The sequence below is a fragment of the Diplotaxodon limnothrissa genome, linkage group LG18 (assembly GCF_057381915.1).
Source record: "Diplotaxodon limnothrissa isolate DT_005_m linkage group LG18, D_limnothrissa_male_GT1.1, whole genome shotgun sequence".
NCBI lineage: Eukaryota > Metazoa > Chordata > Actinopteri > Cichliformes > Cichlidae > Diplotaxodon > Diplotaxodon limnothrissa.
The window spans coordinates 3,505,417-3,512,681 of record NC_140613.1 but is presented as its reverse complement, the minus strand read 5'-3'; positions in this window follow the sequence as shown (position 1 = coordinate 3,512,681).

Genomic DNA, 7,265 nt, shown 5'->3' with positions numbered 1-7,265 from the left:
GTTAATTGCATAGCAACCATAGCAACGCATGTATTTTCTGAAAAATCACAATTTTGCAACTGAAGACTTAAAGAGAGATAAGATGAAAAAGGTAGAAGATCTGAAAAAGCTGAATCACACAGGAATAGCCCAATCATTTGAGAACGTTTTAAAGTTTGAATGGAGTTTCTAGGTGAAAGTATGAGGCAGTAGTTAAGTTTCAAAGACAAGAAAGTTTTAGCAGAATTGTGGAAGTTTCCCCATTCATTTCAATGGGACAAATTAAAGGAAAAAAGTGTAATATTTTAAAAAGTATAATAGTAATAAACACCAAAAGTCATAGCCGGCATAAGCAGAAAGAGCAGAACAGTTTAGAGTTTGAACGGTGAAAATAGCACAAAAATTGTGGAAGTAGATCCACGGCGAAAAGTGTACGGAAACACCCGGAATAATAAAGAACTAGAAAAATTTGCATTTCCTGCGAAAATGCTGTGTGGATGCCTTAACGTTGAAGATGTCTGCTGAAAAAAGCTGAAAACAAAAAACATTGCCCTGAGCAGGATTCGAACCTGGCCCTCCTGGTCAAAGGGTAGCTATTTAGCTCACTGAGCCAAACACTTTCTCACAAAGAAAAGGTGGAGAGATTGACAATTGTGCTAGCAGAGTTTGGGCAAAAAAAGGGGGTGAAAATTCTGCTGAAAAGAGTTCAATCAGCAGAATTTCTGCTGAAAAGAGTTTTTTTCTGAAAACAGCAGAAAAAACTGAAAATTTTGCTGAAAAGAGTTGAATGAGCAGAATTCTGCTGAAAAGAGGTTTTTGCTGAAAAAGAGCTGAAAAAGTTTGGATTTGTGCTGAAAAGGGGTTAAAAAAAACTGAAAATTTTGCTGAAAAGGGGTGAAAAAAATGAAATTTGTGTTGAAAAGAGTTTAAAAAAAGTTTAACTGTTAAGTGAAAGAAATGTTGCCATAAGCTGGATTTGAACCCAGGCCTCCCAGTCTGAGAACGGATGCTTATCTCACTGAGGTAAAACACAGCTCAGCCCATCATGCAAAATCAGTGACCACATTGATAATGTGTTCCATTCATTTCAATGGTCAAAAGTCATAACACACATCAGCAGGAATAGCAGAATTTTTTAAAGTTTAAACATAGTATTTCTGCTAAAACTTAGTATTTATACTAAATAATATTTTTTTCCTGCCAAATCATAGCATTTGTGCTGGAACACAGAAAGTTCCACCAAATCATACAATTTGTACTAAAACATTATTTATGATTTAGCAGAAACATTGGGACTTGGTAGAAATACTATGATTTACATGAAATACTTTGACTTAGCAGAAGTACTACAATCTAGGAAAAAAGTACTAAAGCATAGCAGAAATTCTATCATTGAGCAGAATTACTAGGATTTAGAAGAAATACTAAGATTTGGCACAAACACTGATGTGGCTCAAGAACCTTTATTGTGCAGTTATACTATGATTTGGAAGAAATACTATACTTTGGCACAAATACTATGATTTGGAAGAAATACTATGTTTTAGCACAAATACTATGATTTGGCTCAAATACTATAACTATCCTCGGTCAGAAGGAGAGGCTGACATCCAGGGATTAGATTACCACAGGTGGAGTTTATTGCGGTCAGATGGATGGTACAGGGAGGTATGGCATACAGTAGGAGGATGTGGAGAGGTGATATGGTGTGGTTTCTATGATTAAGAACAGGGTATGCATTACAACATGCATACAGATTAAAGATTAAGAAAACTGGTAACAAATTCCTCCACTACAAATCAGTCTGATGCCACTTTTTACAGGGTTCCCGTTTACTAAGGCACTACCCAAAAGGCGCCACAAGAGGGCACTCCAACACAAGAGATGACCTATTTACACTGATGCACTTAGTAAACAGCCCCTACTTAGCCACTACATAATACAGTGATATTACAGTATACAAATTCACACAAATACTATGATTTGGCAGAAATACTATGACTGAGTAGTAATACTATAATATAACAGATTTCCTAAAAAAAACTATTAAATTGCAGTAATTCTATGACTTGGCAGAGATACTACGTTTTAGCACAAATACTATAACAACGCAGAAATACTATGACTTAGTAGTAATACTATAACATAACAGTTCAATGTTCTTGCACAAATACCACAATATGGCAGAAATACTATGTTTTAGCAAAAATACTGTGATTTGGTGTAAATACTACGATTTGGCACACATACTATATTCCGCAGATACACTATAACATAACAGATATTCTACGACTTAGTAGTAATACTATAACATAACAGAATTATTAATTGGGCACAAATACCACGATTTGGCAAAAATACTATGATTGGGTACAAATACTATGATTTGGCAATAATACTGCATTTTAACACAACTACTGAGATTTGATTGAAATACTATGATTTGGCAGAAATACTATGCCTTAGTAGTAATACTATAACATAAGAGATATACTATGGTTTTGCAGACATACTATGTTTTTGCACAAATACCATGATTTGGCACAAATGCTATGATTTAGCAGAAATACTATGATTGGGTATAAATACTATGATTTGGCACAAGTACTATGATTTAGTACAAATACTATGATTTGGCAGGAATACTCTGGTTTAGCAGAAATACTATGTTTTAACATAAATACTATCTTTTGGTAGAAATTCCTGCTAAAAGGTACTATTTCTGCGTTTTAGCAGAAATACTGTAATTTGGCATAAATACTATAATTTGGGATAAATACTATGATTTGGCACATATAATATATTCAGCACATATATTATAAAATAACAGAAATATTTGGCCCCAAAACCATGATTTTGCACAAATACTATGAATTGGCAGAAATACTATGATTTAGCAGAAGTACTAAGATGTAGTAGAAGTACTTTGCTTTAGCAGAAATACTATGATTGAGGAGTAATACCTAAACATAGGAGAAATATTGATACACAGACACACATACACAGACAGTAAAGGGAACAGGAGCTGTGGAGAGTCTGGGCTTGGTATATGTAGGTCAGTTAAATTAGCTGCACCTGCTGTAGTCAGCCCTTACACACACAGACACAGACACAGAGAGAGGTGTGAGTTTTCTTCAGTGTATTTCTGACATTCAGGATTCCACTCGAACAAATGGCCATAATTTCCTAACCGTAGAGGCTAGAACGGTCATTCAGACATCGTTTTATTCAGAAGAGATGGGGGAATCTTCAGGTCTTCATAATTCAGAGATAAAACATAAATTATTAAAGATATATGACTTGTAATACACTGTAACTGAGTAGAGGCGAAGCAAAAACTGCCTTGACTTGCGCTCAAACAACCTTTGGTAACTCTAAATCTATATGGAGCATCAAAATCATTCTTTCACCGTAAGAAACAGCAGGCTTTGGTGAACAGTTATGGAAATTTTCAGGGCTCTGTGGAAATCCATCAAAAAGATATGACGAGAGAAAAAAGTGCCTCATTTCCAGTGTTTGAAATCTGATGAAATCTGAGCGAGGGACAAATTTCCTACCCTCAAACAAGTCCAACTCATTTCAGAACGGTAATAGGTGAGAAAGAAATTCTTGAATTGTGAGCGTCAGGAGTGTCTGAACATATACGGGGACAAGCCTCATGTCTTAACTTTGCTTCGTTAAGGAGATATGACAATTTGAAAATGCCTCTCATTAGAGAAATCCAGCGGTGATTTTGAACAAACTCTCCATTGAGTTTATATGGAGAGTTTTCTGACTTTGTGTTACTCTGAGGAGATTTGCAAAATATCTATGAGTCCCACAACAATGATAGGGACATTTTCTGAAAGCCAGCAAAAATACCTACGTTTTGATGTATAATTTGTGGGGCTTGAGTGGAAATTGAGCGAGTAGCAAGAAGTTGTTTGGACATGAAGAGAAAATTCAAACAGTTTCACTGTCCCCTCTGAGTTAATTGCATAGCAACCATAGCAACGCATGTATTTTCTGAAAAATCAAAATTTTGCAACTGAAAACTCAAAGAGGGATAAGATTAAAACAGTAGAAGATCTGAAAAAGCTGAATCATACAGGAATAGCCCAATCATTTGAGAACATTTTAAAGTTTGAATGGAGTTTCTAGGTGAAAGTATGAGGCAGTAGTTAAGTTTCAAAGACAAGAAAGTTTTAGCAGAATTGTGGAAGTTTCCCATTCATTTCAATGGGACAAATTAAAGGAAAAAAGTGTAATATTTTAAAAAGTATAATAGTAATAAACACCAAAAGTCATAGCCGGCATTAGCAGAAAGAGCAGAACAGTTTAGAGTTTGAACGGTGAAAATAGCACAAAAATTGTGGAAGTAGATCCACGGCGAAAAGTGTACGGAAACACCCGGAATAATAAAGAATAAAGAGAAACAGGATCTCAATAGTGTGGATGCCTATTAAGGCATCCACACAATAAAGAGAAACAGGAACTCAATAGTGTGGATGCCTATTAAGGCATCCACACAATTAACACATTTTGAGTTCAAAACACAGACGGACGTCTTCACTGTGTTAGTGCAAATAACTGTATAGCTTGCCATGTGGCATAGCACCTAATTTAGTAGTATTCTATCAGTCTGTTACTAATTTGTATTTCTAGAAACATGAATGAGTGCATTTACCTCCACAGTTACCAAATCCCCAGCACAAACGAAAACCTCTGGAAGGTTTTGAAGCGATTGTGCTGTAAGTCTGTAGATTCAGACAGCTGCTGTCTCATTCTGCAGGGAAAAAAGTCTTCTGACAGAAACTCCACAGATCATCTTCCTCCCTCCTTTTCCCTCACTCCGTCCTCCCAGACTCACAAACCTCATTATGCACATTATGCTGAGCGCAGATCTGCACAATCCCACAGACATGTTTAATGGGGGGGTGTTTCCCCTTGTTTTTCTAGTTTGTCTCTTTTCTTTTGTCCTCACTGACCCATTTGAGCACTTCCAGGTACAGCCGTGGCCCAGCGAGACTCGATGATGGGGCTCGGGGGCTTGTTGCCTAGCAACAGGCAGCAAGCTGGCTTGTGTGGCAGTAGTGGCTTTATGTAACAGTGGGTTTGATGGTTGAATGTAGGGCGCTCAGTCTCCGGGGGGGAAGTGTAGGGACGTGTGTGTGTGTGTGTGTGTGTGTTTGGTCAGCAACCCCCCCCCCACCGCTTACATACACACCACCATTACCACCACCATGTACACACACACGGAGAGGGATGGCGAGCAATCCAAAAGGATACCCAGCGTGAATAAACTGACAGCCCCGCTCTCTGGATATAAATTTGATTTGATGTTGTGATGAAATGTCTGATTCTGTTTTACCTTTGCAGGATGTTTATCATACATGAAGTTGTACATGTATATGTATATTACTTTACCTAAAAAGGTCACAAATTGCTGTATCCCTCAGGTGCAATACACATTAATCATCATCATCGCTGCAAATGTGCCGGTGTTAGCCAAATGCCAAATTTTTCCCACTGCTGTCCGCTGGCCAGATGTTAAAAAAACCTTTAAAAACAACGATTAGGCATACCAACATTTTGAGCAAAGGCGAAAGCAAGCAGCAGAAACAAAGGAGGAAAAGACATGAAAGGTGAAAGATAGACTATGCAAACAACTGATGAAAGACTCTGTACAACAGGCAGTTAAATCCTGTAAGACGGGGAATGATGTAAAGCCAGAGCAGACAGACACTCAGCGAGCAAGGCGGGATAAAGAAAAAACTGTATATAAAAGATGGATGTTACTGCCATAACGTCACTGCTTTCTGAAGAATCCATTCGAAGCCTCGGCATTAGCGTTTTTGGCCATGTTGCTTTTTTAGAGCTGGTGTTATCAGCTCATGCTAGCAAGGGTGGTTAGCAAGTCTCAAAAACTGTAATCTGTGCTAACATGCAAACATGCAAATTGCAAATGAAATACTAGAATTTCTCTCACCAGTACTGGTGCACATTTTTTGATGGACTATTAGAATTCCCAGTATAGTTTTATTAGGAGAGTGATTCAAATTAGAGGAGGTAAAAAAAAAAAGATGCTTAATAGAAATGTGGTAGAGATGTGATCTTAAGGCGTGGTTATGATTAACAAAGCATATCAAGATTAAACCCACAGTAAATCCGGAGAACCCACTAAAAAGGTTGTTGCATTAGCCGAGTCTGCTGGATAATGCTGTGGAGTACGAACAGAGAGGGCGCTGTTTGTCATAAACACAAAAACATCAAAGCTAAAAACATTTTTCATCCTACTGTGGTCTTTTTGAATGTTGGCTTTGTACGCTAGTCGTGTGTAGTTCTTGGTTTCTGTGCTCTTTAATCAGCACATTGTACATCTGTGTTGTGGGTCATTGTTTGAGTCCACACCAACATGCTTTTACACATGCCACATGTGTGTGTGTGTCAGCCTGTGTGTGCTCGCTCCTCTCCCTCGCCTGCTGGCCAGATGGCAGATGGCTCCTTGCGGTCAGCTGAGGAGCATCACTGGCAGCAGTTGCCATAGTGTAAGTGACGTCTGATTTATATTCAGCTAGTTTGACTTTTTTCTTAAATCACGGGGACCATCTGATGCAGAAAAGCTGAGCTGATCTAAACCGTTTCTGCATTAATGCATGTGCGTTCGCAGGGGTCTTTATTTCTGTCCTGGTTTAACAGAAAGGATGGAGCGTGTTTGGGTTCATGTGGGCTGAAAGGAGAGTTTTATTAACTGTGAATAAATGCTCGTCTCAGGACTCTGTTTCAACTTGGCTGCTTCATTTGGTGTGGACAACGGGCTCTGAGGTAATAATGTGAGCTCAGCTGCGATGCCACAGGCAGACTGTGTGTGTGTGTGTGTGTGTGTGTGTGTGTGTGTGTGTGTGTGTGTGTGTGTGTGTGTGTGTGTGTGTGTGTGTGTGTGTTTTACATAAAACAGTGAAAGGCCATGCCCATGACGATTAGCTTGATGACCCGGAAGCTTCATTCACATTTTTTGCGGTCTGTGGTTAAGGATTAAAGTTAAAGGTGGTGTAGCTCCATCCAGTCTAAAACGGTTATGAAGCATATTATAGAAGTATATTATTTTGTTGTTAAATGCATGTGCAGTGATGTGATATGAGAGAGAGTACATTATCAATGTTGTTATTAAGTGTATGTGCAATGGGCGTGTAGAGCTGTGTGCAGCTTTCTGACCCAGGACGCTGTAGTCTTTGTTCTTGTTAGATATCGGTTACCTGCCCAGAAATTTTGAAGACAACGATCAACATCATCATTTATTCAACAAT